Here is a 22,234-nt window from a genome sequence, read left to right as displayed (position 1 = left end):
ACAAAGGTGGTCAAGGAGAGTATCCAATCAAAAACTAAGGCATACAAAGTGGCGAAAATTAGTGGTAGGCCAGAGGATTGGGAATGTTCTAGGAACCAGCAGCTGATGACTAAAAAGCTAATAAAGAGGGAGAAAATTGATTATGAAATTAAATTGGCAAGAAATATAAAAACAAACAGCAAGAGCTTCTCCAGGTATATAAAAAGAAAGAGAGCAGCTAAAGTGAGTGTGGGACCCTTGGATGATGTGACTGGAGAATTGATAATGGGAAACATGGAAATGTCAGATAATTTAAACCAATATTTTGCATCAGTCTTCACGGTGGAGGACACTATAAACATCCCACAGAGATCAGATAAGCAAGGAGCTAATGGGAGGAAAGATCTTGCAACAGTCTCTATCACAAGAGACAAAGTATTTGACAAACTAATAGGACTAAATGCAGACAAGTTGCCAGGACCTGAAGGCCTACATCCAAGGGTTTTAAAGGAAGTGGCTACAGAGATAGTGGAGGCATTGGTCGAAATATTCCAGAACTCACTGGATTCCGGGAGGGTCCCAGCGGATTGGAAAACCACTAATGTGACACCCCTGTTCAAGAAGGGAGGGAGACAAAAAGCAGGAAACTGTAGGCTAGTCAGCCCGATATTGGTCGTTGGGAGAATGCTAGAGTCCATTATTGAGGAAGAAATAGCAGGACATTTAGAAAAGCTTAACGCAATCAAACAGAGTCAACATGGTTTTGTGAAAGGGAATTCATGTTTGACAAATTTGCTAGAGTTCGTTGAGGATATAAAAGCAGAGTTGATAAAGGGGAACCGGTAGATGTAGTGTATTTAGATTTCCAGAAGACATTCGATAAGGTGCCACATAAAAGATTATTGCACAAGATAGGAGCTCACAGTATTGGGGGTAATGTATTAGCATGGATTGAGGATTGGTTAACTCATAGAAGACAGAGAGTTGGGATTAATGGGTCTTTTTCAGGTTGGAAAGACGTAACTAGTGAACCGCCACAAGGATCAGTCCTAGGGCCTCAATTATTTACTATCTATATTAATGACTTGGAGGAGGGGGCAGAGTGTAATATATCCAAATTTTCTGACGATACAAAAATAGGTGGGAGGGCATGTTGTAATGAGGACATAAGGAACCTGCAAGGGGATATAGATAGGTTGAGTGAGTAGGCAAAAACTTGGCGGATGGAGTTTAATGTAGGAAAGTGTGAGGTCATGCACTTTGGCAGAAAGAATCAAAAGGGAGATGATTATTTAAATGGAGAGACTTCAAAAAAGCGCAGTACAGAGGGATCTGGGTGTTCTTGTGCAGGAAACACAAAACGTTAGCATGCAGGTGCAGCAAGTAATTAAGAAGGCAAATGGAATTTTGGCCTTTATTGCGAGGGGGTTGGAGTTTAAAAATAGGGAAGTCTTGTGACAACAGTACAGGTAAGGCTGCACCTGGAGTACAAAGAAGAAAGAACAGTACAGCACAGGAACAGGCCATTCGGTCTTCCAAGCCTGCGCCGATCTTGATGCCTGCCTAAACTAAAATCTTCTGCATTTCCGGGGTCCGTATCCCTCTATTCCCATCCTATTCATGTATTTGTCAAGATGCCTCTTAAACGTCTCTATGGTACCTGCTTCCACCACCTCCCCCAGCAACAAGTTCCAGGCACTCATCATCCTCTGTGTAAAGAACTTGCCTCGCACATCCCCTCTAAACTTTGCCCCTCTCACCTTAAACCTAGGTCCCCTAGTAACTGATTCTTCCACCCTGGGAAAAAGCTTCTGACTATCCACTCTGTCCATGCCACTCATAACTTTGTAAACCTCTATCATGTCGCCCCTCCACCTCTGTCGTTGCAGTGAAAACAATCCGAGTTTATCCAACCTCTCCTCATAGCTAATGCCCTCCAGACCAGGCAACATTCTGGTAAACCTCTTCTGTACCCTCTCCAAAGCCTCCATGTCCTTCTGGTAGTGTGGCGACCAGAATTGCACGCAATATTCTAAGTGTGGCCTAACTAAAGTTCTGTACAGCTGCAGCATGACTTGCCTATTTTTATACTCTATGCCTCGACCGATGAAGGCAAGCATGCCGTATGCCTTCTTGACTACCTTATCCACCTGCGTTGCCACTTTCAGTGACCTGTGGACCTATACGCCCAGATCTCTCTGCCTGTCAATACTCCTAAGGGTTCTGCCATTTACTGTATACTTCCCACCTGCATTAGACCTTCCAAAATGCATTACCTCACATTTGTCCGAATTAAACTCCACCTGCCATTTCTCCGCCCAAGTCTCCAACTGACCTATATCCTGCTGTATCCTCTGACAATCCTTATCACTGTCCGCAACCCCACCAACCTTTGTGTCGTCCGCAAACTTACTAATCAGACCAGCTACATTTTCCTCTAAATCATTTATATATACTACAAACAGCAAAGGTCCCAGCACTGATCCCCTCGGAACACCAGTAGTCAAATCCCTCCATTCAGAAAAGCACCCTTCCACTGCTACCCTCTGTCTTCTATGACTGAGCCAGTTCTGTATCCATCTTGCCAGCTCCCCTGATTCCATGTGACTTCACCTTTTGTACCAGTCTGCCATGAGGGACCTTGTCAAAGGCTTTACTGAAGTCCATATAGAGAACATCCACTGCCCTTCCTTCATCAATCATCTTTGTCACTTCCTCAAAAAACTCAATCAAATTAGTGAGACACGACCTCCCCTTCACAAAACCATGCTGCCTCTCGCTAATAAGTCCATTTGTTTCCAAATGGGAGTAAATCCTGTCCCGAAGAATCCTCTCCAATAATTTCTCTACCACTGACGTAAGACTCACCGGCCTATAATTTCCTGGATTATCCTTGCTACCCTTCTTAAACAAAGGAACAACATTGGCTATTCTCCAGTCCTCTGGGACCACACCTGTTGCCAATGAGGATACAAAGATTTCTGTCAAGGCCCCAGCAATTTCTTCCCTTGCCTCCCTCAGTATTCTGGGGTAGATCCCATCAGGCCCTGGGGACTTATCTACCTTAATGCTTTGCAAGACACCCAACACCTCCTTTTTGATAATGAGATGACTGAGACTATCTACACTCCCTTCCCTCGGCTCATCATCCACCAAGTCCTTCTCCTTGGTGAATACTGATGCAAAGTACTCATTTAGTACCTTGCCCATTTCCTCTGGCTCCACACATAGATTCCCTTCTCTGTTCTTGAGTGGGCCAACCCTTTCCCTGGTTACCCTCTTGCTCTTTATATACGTATAAAAAGCCTTGGGATTTTCCTTAATCCTGTTTGCCAATGACTTCCCATAACCCCTTTTAGCCCTCCTGACTCCTTGCTTAAGTTCCTTCCTACTGTCTTTATATTCCTCAAGGGATTCGTCTGTTCCTAGCCTTCCAGCCCTTACGAATGCTTCCTTTTTCTTTTTGACGAGGCTCACAATATCCCGCGTTATCCAAGGTTCCCGAAACTTGCCAAACTTATCCTTCTTCCTCACAGGACATGCTGGTCCTGGATTCTAATCAACTGATGTTTGAAAGACTCCCACATGTCAGATGTTGATTTACCCTCAAACAGCCGCCCCCAATCTAAATTCTTCAGTTCCTGCCTAATATTGTTATAATTAGCCTTCCCCCAATTTAGCACCTTCACCCGAGGACTACTCTTATCCTTATCCACAAGTACCTTAAAACTTATGGAATTATGGTCACTGTTCCCGAAATGCTCCCCTACTGAAACTTCGACCACCTGGCCGGGCTCATTCCGCAATACCAGGACCAGTACAGCCCCATCCCTAGTTGGACTATCTACGTATTGTTTCAAGAAGCCCTCCTGGATGCTCCTTACAAATTATGCCCCATCCAGGCCCCTCGCACTAAGTGAGTCCCAGTCAATATGGGGGAAGTTAAAATCACCCACCACTACAACCCTGTTACCTTTACATCTTTCCAAAATCTGTCTACATATCTGCTCCTCTACCTCCCGCTGGCTGTTGGGAGGCCTGTAGTAAACCCCCAACATCGTGACTGCACCCTTCCTATTCCTGATCTCCACCCATATTGCCTCGCTGCATGACCCCTCCGAGGTGTCCTCCTGCAGTACAGCTGTGATATTCTCCTTAACCAGTAATGCAACTCCCCCACCCCTTTTACATCCCCCTCTATCCCGCCTGAAGCTTCTAAATCCTGGAACATTTAGCTGCCAATCCTGTCCTTCCCTCAACCAAGTCTCTGTAATAGCAACAACATTATAGTTCCAAGTACTAATCCAAGCTCTAAGTTTTATCTGCTTTACCTGTTATACTTCTTGCATTGAAACAAATGTACTTCAGACCACCAGTCCCACTGTTCTCTGCAACATCTCCCTGCCTGCTCTTCCTCTTAGTCTTACTGGCCTTATTTACTAGTTCCCCTTCATTTATTTCACTTGCTGTCCTACTGCTCTGGTTCCCACCCCCCTGCCACACTAGTTTAAACCCTCCTGAGTGACACTAGCAAAACTCGCAGCCAGGATATTTGTGCCCCTCCAGTTTAGATGCAACCCGTCCTTCTTGTGCAGGTCCCATCTGTCCCTCAAGAGATCCCAATGGTCCAGATATCTGAAACCCTCCCTTCTACACCAGCTGTTCAGCCACGTATTTAGCTGCACTATCTTCCTATTTCTAGCCTCACTGGCACGTGGCACAGGGAGTAATCCCGAGATTACTACAACCCTAGAGGTCCTGTTTTTTAACTTTCTACCTAACTCCCTAAACTCCCCCTGCAGGACCTCATCACTCTTCCTGCCTATGTCGTTGGTACCGATGTGTACCACAACCTCTGGCTGTTCACCCTCCCCCTTCAGAATGCCCCCTGTCCATTCAGAGACATCCCTGACCCTGGCACCAGGGAGGCAACATACCATCCTGGAGTCTCTTTCATGTCCACAGAAGCACCTATCTGTGCCCCTGACTATAGAGTCCCCTATAACTATTGCTCTTCTGCGCTTTGTCCCTCCCTGCTGAACAACAGTGCCAGCCATGGTGCCACTGCTCTGGCTGCTGCTGTTTTCCCCTGATAGGCCATCCCCCCCAACAGTATCCAAAACTGTATACTTGTTAGAGAGGGGGATAGCCACAGGGGATTCCTGCACTGACTTCCTGCCCCTTCTCACGGTCACCCATCTGTCTGCCTGCACTTTGGGTGTAACCACTGTACTGTGTACAGATTTGGTCCCCGTATTTAAGAAAGGATATACTGGCATTGGAGGCAGTTCAAAAGAGATTTACGAGGCTGATTCCTGGGATAAAGGAATTGACTTATCAACAGGTTAGGCCTTTATTCGTTAGAGTTTAGAACAATGAGAAGTGACGTTATTGAAACGTACAAGATTCTGAGGGGGCTTGATAGTGTAGATGTTGAGAAGATGTTTCCACTAGTGGGGGATTCTCAAACTAGGGGACATAGTTACAGAATAAGGGGACACTCATTTAAAACTGAGATGCGAAGGAATTTCCTCTCTCAGAGGGTAGTAAATGTCTGGAATTCTCTATCCCAGAGAGTTGTGGAGGCTAGATTACTGCAAGTATTTAAAGAGGAGGTAGATAGATTTTTTGAAATATAGGGGAGTTGAGGGCTATGAGGAGCTGGCACGAAAGAGGAGTTGAGGTCTGGGGCAGATCAGACATGATCTTATTGAATGGCGGGGTAGGCTTAAGGGGCCGAATGGCCTACTCCTGCTTCTATTTCTTATGTACTTATGACAGTGGAGAGGCATTGGAGGAGGATGGTATGGTCAGCCATGTCAAAGGCTGCAGACAGGTTGAGAAGGATGAGGAGGGAAAGTTTACTTTTGTCACAGTCACATGGGATGTCATTTGTGACTTTGATAAGAGCTGTTTTGGTACTGTGGCAGGGGCAGAAACCTTGTTGGAGGGATTCAAACATGGAGTTCTGGGAAAGTTGGGAACGGATTTGAGAGGTGCCAGCATGTTCAAAGACTTTGGAGAGGAAAGGGAGGTTGGAGATTGGACATTATTTTGCAAGGATAATGGGGACAAGGACATAAGAACTTAAGAAATAATAGAAGTAGGCCATATGGTCCCTCGAGCCAGCTCTGCATATTCACAGATGCTCCCAAATTCATCACGGTACTGGAAAGACAAGAGGCAGCCCAGAAATGATAGGAAGAGCCAAAAAAAATTGAGTGAGTTGATCTATGGCAGATGAAAGTTAATGGAGGTAAATGTCAAGGATGGCACATAGGAACGAATAATGGGCAACATATATACTTCATGAATACTGCTGAAATAGCTAATGACGCGCTTGAAAGAGACTTGGAAAGAAGATGTCCGAAGTAACCTTATTGAGTAAGTAAAGATAGTAATTTATATGCAAAAGAGGAATCCAGAATACTGCTTTAAGGTAAATAGTTTGAGTAGGACAAAGGAATTTGAAAAAGTTAACTTAAGGACTGATATCAGGAGGTTCTTTTTCACGCAGAGTGTTCAAGCTATGGAATGGATAGAGAGTCATTTACAAAACAGTTACAGTTAGCAATGGGGAGAGTTTATGGTTGCTCTGAAGGGGTATATTAAGATGGGCTGGATGACTTTCCTCAGCTGTAAGTATCTTGCGATCTTACATAGGATATACGGCACAGAAACAGGCTGTTCGGCCCAACCAGTCCATACTGGCATTTATGCCGCAATAAGATAGATGAACTGGTGGCACAAATGGAGATAAATGGTTGAGATCTAATTGCCATTACAGAGACATGGTGACAAGGTGACAAAGGTTGGGAAATAAATATTCCAGGGTACACAATATTTTGAAAAGACAGGCAGAGTGGAAAAGGAGGAGGAGTAACCCTGATAGTAAAGGATGTCCTAAGGATATTACTGAGAAAGGATCTTGGCTCAGAAAATCAGGAAGCAGAATCAGTATGGATGGAGATTAGGAATAGCAAGGGTCAGAAAACGTCAGTGGGAGTAGTTTATAGTCCCCCTAACAGTAGTTGTACCATTGGATGGAGCTTTAAACAAGAAATTATTGGAGCTTGTAACAAAGGCAATGTAATAGTTGTAGGGGACTTTAATCTTCATATAGACTGGACCAATCAAATTGGAAAAGGTGGTCTGGAACATGAGTTTGTAGAATTTTTTTGTGACAGTTTCCTGGAGCAATATGTTGTGGAACCAGCAAGGGATAAAGCTATTTTAGATCTGGTATTGTGTAATGAGGCAGAGTTAATTAGTAATATCATAGTAAAAGATCCACTGACAAATAATGATCATAATACCATTGAATTCCACATTATGTTTGAAAACAATATACTTTAATCACCAACAAGAATCTTAAACTTAAACAAAACCAATTACATAAGTATGAGGAGAGAGCTGGCTGAGGTTGATTGGGTAAATAGACTAAAAGATATGGCACTAAATAAACAGTAGGAAACACTTAAAGAAACAATTCAAAATGTTCAACAAAAATACATTCCATTGAAAAAAACAAAAACTTAGCAAGGAAGATCCATCTGTGGCTTTTTATGAAGGTGAAGGATAGTATTAGATTAAAAGAAGCTTATAATGTTGCAAAGAATAGTAGTAAGTCTGAGGATTGTGAGTGTTTTAGAAACCAGCAAAGGACCACCAAAAAGTTGATGAAAAGGGAAAAAATAGAATTTGAGTGTAAACTAGCCAGGAATATTAAAACAGATTGTAAGAGCTTTTGCAACTATTTACCACATGGATTGCAGCAGTTCAAGAGGGTGGCTCACCACCAACTTCTCAAGGGCAATTAGGGATGGGCAATAAATGCTGGCCTAGTCTGTGACACACAAATCCCATGAAAGAATTTTTAAAAAGGGGAAAGTAGCTAAAGTAAACGTTGGCCCCCTAGAGGCAGAGATGAGAGAAATTATCATGGGAATGAGAAAATGGCAGAGGCATTGAACAAATAGGGCTGGATTTTATAGGCGCCTCGACGTCGGGATCCATGGCGGGAGGGCATGAAGATTGCCCCGGATAAGGCCCGGCATGGACCGCGACACCAGCAGGACACTTCCCGATCTTGCTGGCAGTGGCGAGGCCTCGTGGCAGAACCCCCCTCCCACACCCGCTGCTCAGCGATGGGACCTCAATTTAAATATGTAAATAAATTAATTTACCTGCATTAATGAAGTTCCCATCACCTCCTGATGTACTGCCGCAATCTTCATCCTGGCGGCCGGCACTGACGCACCTTCAGATTAGAGGCCTGCTTTAGGTCGGGAAAAAGAACCCGACCCAAACCCGACCGAACCACAGCGGGCCCGAGCCCGACCCAGCCCAAATTCCTCTGATTTTGCCCTGAGCCCAACCCGACCCGAACCCGCCCCGACTCGAACCGACCCAAGCCCGACCCGACAATCCCTTTACTTACCTTCCTGCCACCGAACCTGCACGCAGCTGCAGCGCATGCGCGATGACATCATAGTGACGTCAGTTGCTCGCTGCACAGATTCAGTTTCGTCCCAGACTCCCAGCTCAGGTAAGTTTTTTAAATTCCAATACTTACCAGCAGAGCACTTACTGTGTGTGTCTGACCCGACCCGACCCGACTCAACCTGGACTCGGCCCAACCCGACCCGAGCCCGAAAGCCGGCCCCGGAAGATGGGCCCGACCCGGCCCGAACCCGACACATGTCGTGGGGTCCTGTTGGGTTTGGGTCAGGTAGCAGGCCTCTACTTCAGATCCCCGTCCAGGGAACGAGATGCGACACATGTGGGGAGGGGGAAGGAGGTACGTTTATCAGTGCGGGAGGAGGGAGCGGGGTCAAACTTACTTGATTAGTCTAGTGGGTGATGGGAAGGGGTAAAGTTAAAAGTTTCTGACCTTTGGGGAGGGGAAGATCAGGTACAGAAGGTGAGTATTTTGGGGGGGAGAAGAAAACAAGGGATGTAAATTTATTGGGGAGGTAGAGGAGAGGCTGGGAACATTTATTTAATTATTTGTAATAAGTTTTACAGTAATGTCTCTTTAAAAATTTAAATGTAATGCTGGAAGCCCTTTAAAAATGGCGCTGGCACCTGCGCAGCGGTTCCGGACGACTTTGCAGGGGACAGCTCGCCCACCCCTCCACGTAATCTGGGGGGAGGGTGGGCAGTCCGCCCCGGCCATGTTAATAAGCGTGGTAGCTCCGCGGAGTGAAATCTGCGCGTGCAGGCCACCATTTTTTACAGCCCCTGCCATACTCGGCGCCGGTAACATAGAATCCAGCCCATATTGTGTGTCTGTCTTCACAGTAGAAGATACAAGTTACATACCAGAAATAGAGGGTAACCTAGCGGCTAGTAAGAGTGAGGAAATTAAGGGAATTAATATCAGCAGAGAAAAAGTACTGGAGAAACTCAAGGGACTAAAATCCGCCAAATCCTCAGGACCTGATGGCCTTCATCCTAGGGTTCTAAAAGAGAAAGCTGCAGAGATTCTGGATGTGCTGGCTATGATTTTCCAAATATCCCTAGATTCTGGAATGGTCCCAGCAAATTGGAATACAAGAACACAAGACATAGGAGCAGAAGTAGACCATATGGCCCATCGGGCCTGCTCCACCATTCAAAACGATCATGGCTGATCTTGGGCTTCAATTCCACTTCCCTGCCCACTCCCCATATCCTTTGAGTCCCTGCGAGACCAAAATATCCCAGCCTTAAATGTACAAGAACAATTTAGCAAATGTAACACCGCTATTCAAGAAAGGAGAGAGAGAAAGCAGGGAACTGCAGGCTAAAGTCTGGCTTGGGTCTGCAAACGAAACCTGACCCTAGCTTGACAGAATCACATCCGAGCCTGACCCAGCCCAAGTCCTTCCATTTTTTCCCACGCCCGACCTGATCCAACCCAACCATCAGTTAACCTACCTTACACTTTTGACTTTGTTGCTGATCTGCACAAGCTTAAAATAACTGTACCAAAACCACCTTTCAAGTCCAAAAATTACATTAACATTGCAGCCACTTACCTGAGGTTGTGATAGAGCGTGTCCAACCCGGCCCCACCCAACCCAAGCCCATATGCTGGACCCGGAAGTGCGACCCGACCCGACCCGAAACCGACATGTCGTCGGGTCCCATCGGGTTCAGGTCAGGTAGCCGGCCTTTACTACAGGCAAGTTAGTCTGACATTAGTCTTCGGGTAAGTGCTTGAATCTATTATTGAGGAAGTATTAATAATGCACTTAGAAAAGCATAGTATGATTAGAATTTGTCAACATGAAAGGGAAATCATGTTTGACAAATTTATTAGTGTTTTTTGAGGATGTAACTAGTGGGTTAGATAAAGGAGAGCCAGTAGGTGTAATATACTTGGATTTCCAAAAGGCATTCGATAAGGTGTCACACAAAAGGTTAATACACAAGATAAGGGCTCATGGATGTGGGGTGATATATTAGCATGGATAGAGGATTGGTTAATGAATAGGAAGCAGAGAGAAGGGATAAATGGGGCATTTTCAAGTTGGCAGGCTGTGATGAGTGGAGTGCCGCAAGAATCAGTGCTGGGGCCTCAGCTATTTATAATATATATTAATTACCTAGGCGATGAGACAGAGAGTAATGTATCTGGTTTTCTTTATTCGTTCGTGGGATGCGGGCGTCGCTGGCTAAACCAGCATTTATTGCTCATCCCTAATTGCCCTTGAACTGAGTGGCTTGTTAGGCCATTTCAGAGGGCATTTAAGAGTCAACCACATTGCTGTGGGTCTGGAGTCACATGTAGGCCAGAACAGGTAAGGATGGCAGATTTCCTTCCCTAAAGGACATTAGTGAACCAGATTGGTTTTTACAACAATCGACAATGGTTTCATGGTCACCATTAGACCAGATTTTATAATTCCAGATTTATTAATTGAATTTAAATTTCATCATCTGCCATGGTGGGATTCAAACCCATGTCCTCAGAGCACTAGCCTGGGCCTCTGGATTACTTGTTCAGTGATATTACCACTACGCCACTGCCTCCCCTAAAGGTTTGCTGAAGATACAAAGCTAGGTGGGAATGCAAGCAGTGAGGAGGACACAAAGAGGCTGCAAAGAGATATAGACAGGTTAAGTGAGTGGGCAACAAGGTGACAGATGGAGTATAATGTAAAGAAGTGTGAGGTTGTTCACTTTGGACATAAGAATAGGAAAGCAGAATTTTTTTTAAAGGCGTGAAACTTGTAAATATTGATGTTCAGAGAGATTCCAGTGTACTAGTACAAGTAACACAAAAAGGTATCATCCTTGTAAATCTTCTCTGCACTCTCTCCAGAGCATCTATATAGTTTATATAATTTTTAAATTATTCATTCATGAGATGTGGGCGTCGCTGGTGAGGACAGCATTTATTGCCCATCCCTAATTGCCCTTGAGAAGGTGATAGTGAGCTGCCTTCTTGAACCGCTGCAGTCCATGTGGGGTAGGTGCACTCACAGTGCTGTTAGGAAGGGAGTTCCAGGATTTTGACTCAGCAACAGTAAAGGAATGGCGATATAGTTCCAAGTCAGGATGGTGTGTGACTTGGAGGGGAACTTGCAGGTGGTGGTGTTCCCTTGCATTTGCTACTCTTGCCCTTCTAGTTGGTAGAGGTTGTGGGTTTGGAAGGTGCTGTCTAATGAGCCTTGGTGTGTTGCTGCAGTGCATCTTGTAGATGGTAAACACTGCTGCCACTGTGCATGGTGGTGGAGGGAGTGAATGTTTGTGGATGGGGTGCCAATCAAGCGGGCTGCTTTGTCCTGGATGGTGTCAAGCTTCTTGAGGGTTGTTGGAGCTGCACCCATCCAGGCAAGTGGAGAGTATTCCATCACATTCCTGACTTGTGCCTTGTAGATGGTGGACAGGCTTTGGGGAGTCAGGAGGTGAGTTACTTGCCTCAGGATTCCTAGCCTCTGACCTGCTCTTGTAGCCATGGTATTTATATGGCTACTCCAATTCAGTTTCTGGTTAATAGTATCCCTCAGGATGTTGATAGTGGGGATTGAATGTCAAGGGCAGCTGATTAAATTCTCTCTTGTTGGAGATGGTTATTGTGCCAGGGCACTTCTGTCGCATGAATGTTTCTTGCCCCTTATCAGCCCAAGCCTGGAGTTTGTCCAGGTCTTGCTGCAGTTCTACACGGACTGCTTCAGTATCTGAGGAGTCGCGAATGGTGTGAACATTGTGCAATCATTAGCGAACATCCCCACTTCTGACCTTATGATTGAAGGAAGGTCATTGATGAAGTAGCTGAAAATGCTTGGGCCTAGGACATTACCCTGAGGAACTCCTGCATTGATGGCGAGCAGAACTGCATGCAGCACTCTAAGTATGGTCTAACCAAGGTTTGATACAGGTTTAGCATAACCTCCCTACCTTTCAATTCAATCCCCCTAGAAATAATGCCTAGTCTTATGAGAACTGAAGCTGAAAACAACATTATCTTAAATCATCTGTGAATCTTGTGGTCATGGAGAAACCTAGGCTCCAGCATGATCTAAATGCTGAGCCACATAACTCTTGCACAGGTTTAATTTATCTTTTCAATCTTGCTAAGTAACAAAATGTTCGTTGATCAAATCTTCAAGAGTCCAGTGAGCAGAGTCATGCATTTTTTTTTTGTTGCTTCTCAAGATGTGTGTAACACTGGTATGGCCCTGATTTTTCCTATCCATAGTGGCCTTCTTCTTGAACCATTAGGTAAGAATTGATTTTACAACTCAGTAGCTTGTATTAAGAGTCAATCACTCTCATCACATTAGGCAGCCTTGCCAGAGGTGGCAAGTTTACTTCCCTGAAGGACATTAGAGAAGCGATTGGATTCTTATGGTAGCTTTCATGGTTACTTTTTTATTGAATTCAATTTTGCAACTTACCGTGGTGAAATTTGAATTCATGACCTCTGTGTTGCTAGCCTTGTACAATAAGCACTCCAATACAATAGGCATTACATTACCGTACCCTTTTACATGACACTTACTGATTAGCTATTCAAGGGAGCAAAGGATGAAAAGGGCGGCACAATGGCGCAGTGGTTAGCACCGCAGCCTCACAGCTCCAGGGACCCGGGTTCGATTCTGGGTACTACTTGTGCGGAGTTTGCAAATTCTCCCTGTGACAGCGTGGGTTTTCGCCGGGTGCTCCGGTTTCCTCCCAAAGACATACAAGTGATAGGTAAATTGGCCATTGTAAATTGCCCCTAGTGTAGGTAGGTGGTAGGGAATATGGGATTACTGTAGGGTTAGTATAAATGGGTGGTTGTTAGTCGGCACAGACTCGGTGGGCCGAAGGGCCTGTTTCAGTGCTGTATCTCTAAATAAATAAATGTCTTATACATCACACTAATTCATTTTTCATAGGCCTACAAAGTGGGGAATATCTTATAAATTATCCAAATAAATCTGTTTCTAAGGGACCAAAGAAGCAGAAGAAATGGTGAGATTATGATGTAAGAGAAGGACAGAGTGACACAGAGGAAGGAGGAGGGAGGAGAATGACACAGCAGGAAAGGAGGCAAAAGAGAGGAAAGGTAAGAGAAAAGGGTACTTGTTTGAAGGGAAGTGAAAGAAATAGAAGTAGAGCGAAAGAAAAGGGAAGGAGGAAAATGACAAAAAGAAAAGACAGGGAAGGAAGCAGAAGAAAGGGAGAAAGATAGTAGGAGCCAAAGATCAGAAGATTGTGGGAGAAAGGGAAATACTAGAGAAAGAGATGAGGAGAACAGGGCCGAGATTAAGGAGGGAAAGAGAATGGAAGGAGAGAGAAAGAGAGATGGGAAGGAAGAAAGTCAGATGAGCGATGGCAGAAATTTTTTTTCCAAAATATACTGTATTCATAAAAATCTGTAAAAAAATACATTCCAAAACAGTTTAAAACAGCATCAAGTCAAAAAATACTAACATTGCAAGGCAGATCAGTTTCCTTCAATACAATCACGAGTTGCTTCACAACCCTTCCATTTCACATTTGTCATGCCAATTACAGTTTTACATTTACAGCAAATGAAAATTTTCCCGATACAGTTTGAGGGGTTTCCCATGGATCCAGCCCCTCAGTTCAGCTTGGTGGGGGGACCTTACACTGTGGTCTTTCCCCATTGAGCCTCTGCTGCGGCTGCACCAAGCTTTAGTGCGTCCCTCAGCACGTAGTCCTGGACCTTGGAATGTGCCAGTCTGCAACATTCGGTTGTGGACAACTCTTAGCGCTGGAAGACCAGCAAGTTTCGGGCAGACCAAAGGGCGTCTTTCACCGAATTGATAGTCCTCCAGCAGCAGTTGATGTTTGTCTCGGTGTGCGTCCCTGGGAACAGCCCGGAGAGCACAGACTCCTGTGTTACAGAGCTGCTTGGGATGAACCTTGACAAAAACCACTGCATCTCTTTCCACACCGATGGCAGAAATAAGAGAAATGAAGAAAAGAAAAGAATGACTTGCAATTATATATGCCTTTCACAACCTCAGGACATCCCAAAACACTTTACAGTCACTATAGTAATGTGGGAAATGTGGCAACCAATTTGTGCACAGCAAGCTCCTAGAAACAGCGATGTGATAATGACCATATCATCTGTTTCTTTCATCTTGATTGAGGGATAAATATTGGTGAGGACACCAGGGGATAACTTCCCTGATCTTCTTCCCAATAGTGCCATGGGATCTTTTATATCGACCTGAGAGGGCAGACGGGCCTCAGTTTAACATCTCATCTGAAAGATGACATCTCTGACAGTGCAGCACTCCTTCAATACAACACTGGAGTGTCAGCCTAGAATGTTGAGCTCAAGACCTGGAACAGGACTTCAACCTGCAACAGAGTGAAAGAAGATAATAAAAAAACAAAAGAAAGGAGGCAGAGGAAGTAATATGCAGGAAAAAGAAAGTTCAGAGAATGATATAGAGGAGTTGGGGGAAGAACGGAAAATTAGAGAACAGAGATGTGTGGCTAGGTGTCAGATTTTGTTTGATAACGTTCCGGTGAAGCACCTTAGGACATTTTACTATGGGAAGCACGACACAAAGAATGTGCAGGTTGCTTGCTGGCTCCAGGCAGGTGGGGAGGGGTCCGGTGTGATTGTCCCTCATTAAAAGGCACAGTGCCTGAAAAAGGGATCTGGCATCAGGAAGAAGGGGACCCGCTGAGAGCCACCCCCCTGTCCTTGCTACTGACCACCCCCCCCCTCCCCCCCCGTGAGATCCCTCCTGCTCTGACCTACCTGTGGCCTGGATCCAGCGCCGCTCCTAGGCCTCGGCTAGGTGCTCCACCGGCAGCAGCCACCACCTCTGCTGTGGTGCTGCTCAGTTAAAGAGCTGCCAGCCTCTGATTGGCCGACAGCTCTCAGAAGGCGTGACATCCGTCGCGGGGGGTCCTTGGTCAATGCCCGCCACTGTCCAGTTAAGTGCATAATTGTCACTAGATTCGGCAGGCCTCCCACAGAAGAGGCAACGCGGGCATCTTGGCATCACTTTTCCGGACGTCAAGGCCCCCGTCGCCCGGATAAAATCCTGGCCAACCTGTTTCATCTTCCCAGTATCAGTATCTTTAGTTAGAGGGCCATGAGAGGTTGTTGGTTGTAAAATAGCTTCAGAACTATCAAACTGGATTATTTTTGCTTATGTTTATTGTCCATAATGAAATGTTGTTTGAGCAGCTCACGAGGCAACATTGGCATAAAAAACATAAAAGTAAATAAAATATATTTTTACTACAGATCTTCTTTATTTTACTCCAAAATGCTAAACGCATCCACCCCTGCAACTTTTCACAGCATGAGTGTCCAAACTTTACAGAACTTGGCACCAGGTGGCGCTACATTTCCAGGTCCTGTCAGCTGTCTGATCTCTGCAGCTGGGACAAAAAATCCACAGACAGCGATCCTGCCAGTTACGCTGGGATCACACCCAACAGAGACCTCTAGCACTGACCCTGCCAAGGTATGCAGAGTCAGTAGGAGGCCCCATCTTTTAAATAACTAAGAAAGAAAGAAAGACTTGCATTTTTTAATGCCATTCACAATCTCAGGACGTCCCAAAGCGCTTTACAGTCAATGAGGTGCATTTGAAATATAGTCACTATTGTAATGTAGACTCTTGGCAGCAAATTTGAGCATAGCAAGCTCCCACAAATAGCTTTGTGATAATGACCATATAATCTGTTTTAGTGATGTTGATTGAGGGATAAATATTGGCCGGGCTGTTGGGGATAACCCGTCTGCTCGTCTTTGAAATAATGCCACAGGAGCTTTTACATCCACCTGAGAGGAAAAATGGTGCCTCGATTTAACTTCTCACCTGAAAGACAGCATCTTTGACAGTGCAGCAGTCCCTCAGTTTGCAGGAATCCATCCTGAAAACCAAGCCCAGTCTGCCTGGTGGGCCCCACCTCCACCAGGGCAGTGGTCTTGATGAACTTGCTGCCATTTGAATTCGAGCATGTCTCCAGGCCAGGGCCAAGGAAATGTATGGCCTGGGAGTCCCTGACTTTAGCCACACTGTGTCTGATAGAGATGGTCTTGTAAGGAATGAACAGAGATTCCACACTTATAAGGCCCTTTGGAACACAAAAGTCCGAGTGTATCAGGCCTGTGTCCTCAGTACCTTGCTCTATGGCAGCGAGGCCTGGACAACATATGTCAGCCAAGAGCGATGTCTCAATTCATTACATCTTCGCTGCCTCCGGAGAATACTTGGCATCAGGTGGCAGGACCGTATCTCCAACACAGAAGTCCTCGAGGCGGCCAACATCCCCAGCTTGTACACACTACTGAGTCAGCGGCGCTTGAGATGGCTTGGCCATGTGAGCCGCATGGAAGATGGCAGGATCCCCAAAGACACACTGTACAGCGAGCTCGCCACTGGTATCAGACCCACCGGCCGTCCATATCTCCGCTTTAAAGACGTCTGCAAACGCAACATGAAATCCTGTGACATTGATCACAAGTCATGGGAGTCAGTTGCCAGCGTTCGCCAGAGCTGGCGGGCAGCCATAAAGACAGGGCTAAAATGTGGCGAGTCGAAGAGACTTAGTAGTTGGCAGGAAAAAAGACAGAGGCGCAAGGGGAGAGCCAACTGTGAAACAGCCCCGACAAACAAATTTCTCTGCAGCGCCTGCGGAAGAGTCTGTCACTCTAGAATTGGCCTTTATAGCCACTCCAGGCGCTGCTTCACAAACCACTGACCACCTCCAGGCGCGTATCCAATGTCTCTCGAGATAAGGAGGCCCAAAAGAAAAAAAAAGGCCCTGTGGATATTGGCAGCACAGTGCTTGGCCCTAATATATTCATGCCTTGGTCTGTTTTCCAGCCCTTCTGTCAGAGTTGCAGTTGTCGTGCATAGAATATTGTCACCCAAGGACGGATGGTGTCACAAAAGCGTGTTATGTCAAATGTTAATTTTTTTTAATCCACCAGCTGGAAACAGATAAAAGGTGACTTTACTAGCAGCTAAGATGGCCACCACAATTTGCATCACTATTCCAATGCGGTGGAGTCGAGTTGTCTGCCCAGTCCCAGCAAGGACAATGACTTAGGGAACCTGAGTGAACTACCTCTCCTGCTCCCATTAAGGCTATCACTTGGACATTAAACTGGTGGAGATGAACCACTCAAACCTAATCATTTGAACAATGGGACCCTGGTTGAGAGAGGGGAATTCCTAGACATGAACTGATTAGGTTGCAAAAGGGAATGCACACTGGTAACCATCATGTTGAATCACAGGTGACAGGTTCCACCATCTGTGTGCTTAAGATGGTGTTTTCTTTGCAGAAAACAGACAGCTAGAGACTGACAAGAAAAGACCCAAGTGGGGTCCCTCCTCTCTCTCTCTCTCCCTCTCTCTGTAGGCCACCTTGCAAGCTTTGAACCTGCTTTGGCCATAACCACCTAGGCCTATCACTACTGAAGCCAGAGACCCTGTGAAGGAAATCATGCACATCACTGTTTCCAGGAGGACCAGCGAATCAGCTATCTACATATACAAACTGGAAGCATCAGGACCACAGAATTCAGCCTGAAGCCAGCCAAGTCACCAACCTCCACAGACTATATACCCCTTTTTATTTGCTCTGGACTCTAATCCGACCAATCTATCCTTCCCCACCCATTTGTGTGTGTGTGTATGAACCTCAAGTATGTGTGTGTGAAAGTTGGAGCATAATTTATCATTTTACTTCGATTGGTTTAAGTACAATAAAGCTAACCTCTTTCTTTGTTAGACGCAAGAAAACCTGTCCAATTGGTTTGTTTTATGATCATAGCACATAAATAGTTAAATCTTGGTGTTCTTCATTGAAATTTGTGTTGTTTGCTCCCTTGAAGAGTACCCTGCCTTCCAGATAGAAAGGGCAGTATTGGGAGTGAAAACAATATGGACAGTTTTCCTGATCCTTTCCCCTGGTGAATGTCCAGTTGCCCAGTGAAAAGGTCAGCGAAAAGTTGTGGAGGCCTGGATTGCTGAAGCTCCGGTTACTTTTACATTACTGTGAGTGTCCTTGGGCTTTCATGTGGGAACAACTTTTGGCATGCACCTACTGTAGGTGTAAGCCAGTCAGTGGCATTTAAAGAAGATGCGAGGCAGTATTCCCAAGCTCCTACCTAATTTTCCAGATTATTTGTTGGTTGGACACTCAGAAAAAATGGCACTGTAGTCTGAGTGGAGGTTCCACAGGTCAACGATGTGATGGTAAGGCCATTTTAAAAAAAATCAACACTAGGATCATCAAGTTGAATTGTGATCATAACAGACAGCCAGCAGTTCCTGATATCTGAGGCCTGATATACACCTGCAAACCTGAAAAGGTTTTTCCAGTTGCTACACCTGGTTTTCCTGCCCCTTCTGGCCTGGAAGTAGGTAATGCTAAGGGGTGGACCTGTTTTTGGTTGTGCCCCTGAGCTGGGGAAATTACACAGGGACGTGCTCCTGAGCTAGGTAAATTTCCCAGGACAAAAAACATCAGTGAACCTGAGGGTGGGCAGAAGGGTTACAATTCTTCTGTTGATCTCCAGTGCAGGTAGCAGACTAGGAGTGTCTGAGAGGACTTGAAATGGGAAGCATACAGGGAATACCAAATGCGATCTTCTCAATCCAAAAACCCTCAAACTCAATCCTCATCATAACTACCCCAGAACCTGACCTGAACCCAGACCCTAACCCAAGATCTTAACTTTAAAATGCCCTTCAACCCAAGAAACCCCCCAACCCTAACCTTGAACACCTCGAACCCTGACCCAGACTTTTCCTGATCCAGAATGTAGCTGCAACCCCAGCTCCTAATGCTGTAACTAAGTCCCAACACTTAATTTAGCCACATCCCCTGAGAAAACAACCTTAATGTCATAATTTAACGAGAACAAGGACCAACCCACTACCAACCCTACCAGGGGATAAGTAAAACAGTACAAGTAATAATGGAAAGCGTGAGCCAGATAGAAGTGGCCATCCCAGTATAACAGAAACTCCAACAATAAATGAGAATATGAACACGAGAAGAGACAACCGCCCTCCTTTAGCACCCTGTAACCTAACCCACTACCTTTGAGTCAGTAAAAAAAATGCTAATAACTGAAGGAAGCTGACACCCAAGGTGAATTTTCGCAACCCTGTGGAGGTGGACTTGGAGACGGAGGGGCCAGGAAAGGAGTGGAAAGTCCTATCTGAGGTCCATGGTCTCACCTCCAGGAGAGTTTCCCGAGCAGGCTGTTGCTGAAATTGGCAACCTGCTCAAGGGAGGCAGGCAGGCAATCAATGTAATTAAGGTCTCAATCCATGGGCATTTTCTGATAGTAATGCAAATTTCCCAGTGTTGCATGAGCCTCCCACTGTGTCGGAAGCCTGGCACTGATTCATATGAACATATGAATTACGAGCAGGATTCAGAGGCAGTCTCTTGGTGGGAGATCAGAAGGCCATCAGAGGCTGACTGAAATGCCATTATCACGCAGCCACAAGGCTCAAAGAGGTCCAATCGCGGTCGCAGTCATTCTTGTGTAGGGGTTCCCCTTCCACTCTGAAGCTTCTTGCAGTTTTGGGCCTTGTTCTTTTAAACTGACTTTTGAGCCTTTTTGTGAGCACCTCCATTTTGAGGCAACCAAAGGTCTCCCTCTTCTTCAGCAGTGTTCACCTCACCTGGTGGGTTTGCTGGCTGGACATACCTGCGGGCCCTCCATTGGCTCTCTCCCATCCCTGTTCCTTCCGCCGTCCAATTCACAGAGCCACCTCCCTTAAACTTGCGCCAGCAGGAACTCTGCCAAGAAGCACGTCTCAAGACCTGCAAATACGAACATACGAATTAGGAGCAGGAGTCGGCCATTCGACCCCTTGAGCCTGCTCTGCCATTCAATAAGATCATGGCTGATCTGTTGTGTTTCGAATTCCACACTCCCATCTACCCCTGATAACCTTTGATTCCCTTTCCTAACAAGAATCTATCTACCCCTGCCTTAAAAATATTCAATGACCCCGCCTGCACCACCTTCTGAGACTGAGAATTCTAAAGTCAAACAACCCTATGAGAGAAAAAATGGTCCTGATGTCAGGGACCTGATTCCCATGGGAAAATTCAGCCCCCTAATTCTGTCAGATAAACTTGTTCCATATCAATTTTTCGCATTGTCATGCAGGCCCTCACCTGCCAAGAATTTTGTCATATGAATATTGATTTTAAACTTGCTGGGAAGAGAGAAGGCCTGTTACAAGGGCTACCAGACACTTAGCTGAAAATCATTTGCATGCTAACAGACAATGTTTGTGGAGACAAAAGGACCGTTCCCTGACACATTCAACCCACAATGGATTTTGATCACCAGATATTGAAGGTGTATGGAAGAGCATTCCAGAGGCTAAGGTGATACAATCCACAAAAGCCAGGACTGAGTAAACCAGTTGGTCACATGACTAACTTGCTGGAAAAGATTTTTTGAACTAGCCACAGAGTTTTTGAACTCAGAGAAAGACTGTTTGCTCCTGGAGTGAGAAGCCATCTCCTGCCTGCTCCCATCTCTTTCTCACAAGCCTATGGATCCACTGAGGACACATGAACCTCAAGAGAGAAAAGTCTCCTACATCAAACAAAGTTTAAGAAGAATACTGGGCCCCAATGAAAAGCAAGACCTACCTACAATCAAGGACTTTACAGTGAGCTCGAAGAACAGTAACCAAAACCATCTTCAGATATTGCCTCAAACTTTTCCATTTTATTTCTTCTGCTCTTTTCTATCTCTATCTGCATGTGTGTATCGCATAGGCATGCTAGCCGGGCGCGTCGAGTATCCATAGGCATTAACCGAATTAAAGTTTAATAAAGTTCAATCTTTTTTCTTTAAACCTAAGGATACCTGTTTGGCTAGTTTCTTTGCCTTATAATTGGAAGTTAGTGAACAAGGATTCACAAAGTGGGACTGGAAAAAAAATGGTGTGTTTTCAATTAAACCCTGTTACGGTAAGACCAGGTGAAGGCTGAGAGGGAACCCTAGACCCCTTTCTCACCTGGTCGTGACAACATCAAGCATTAGTACCTGATGTAATGAGTTCTTTCTACTGTCTGATGTAACATAAATGAGATGAGTGGAGTCTAGTTGATTGAAAATATCAAATAGGTTTATTACAGCTAAACTAGTAAGTTCTTTTATCTTTCTACTGTTTGGGCCAGTATTTCTCTTGAACTTTCTCTCTTTTGGCCATAGGAAGATTGTTTTCAAAGCTGTTTTACATGTGGTCTTCAAACTTAGACTTTGTCTTTTCACCACAGCTGCCACCATGTAATGAGTTCTTTATGTTGTCTGCTGCAACATAAATGAAATGCATGGAGTCCAGTTGGTTGAAGATCTCAAATAGGTTTATTACAACTAAACTATTATATACAGTACAGATCAAACTATTTGCAAAACCTTCCTCTAGGTGTTACAGTTGCTGGGTAAGTCTGGTTTGTAGTCACATGACTACATCCTGGCACTTAGCTCATTAGCATACTGAGATCTTCAAGGGACATTACTCTTAAAGGCAATCATATAATACCTGGAATATTGTGCATCAGTTAAAGTATTAACCATGCAAGACTCAAACATTGACATTTTGGCTGGAAGACATCTAATGTTTGCATTTGTGTTTTCTCTTCGAGATCAGTTTCCCAATCGTGGTTTATCCATTTGGATAGATAGGAAAACTAGCTTGGTCTGGATGGAAGCTAGCGGTCACTTACCCCCAAAGGTTAATTCTTGACCGGTTCACCAATGCACAACATATATGGGGCT

The sequence above is a fragment of the Heterodontus francisci genome, chromosome 4 (assembly GCF_036365525.1).
Source record: "Heterodontus francisci isolate sHetFra1 chromosome 4, sHetFra1.hap1, whole genome shotgun sequence".
Taxonomy (NCBI): Eukaryota; Metazoa; Chordata; class Chondrichthyes; order Heterodontiformes; family Heterodontidae; genus Heterodontus; species Heterodontus francisci.
Note: the sequence above shows the minus strand (reverse complement) of the source record.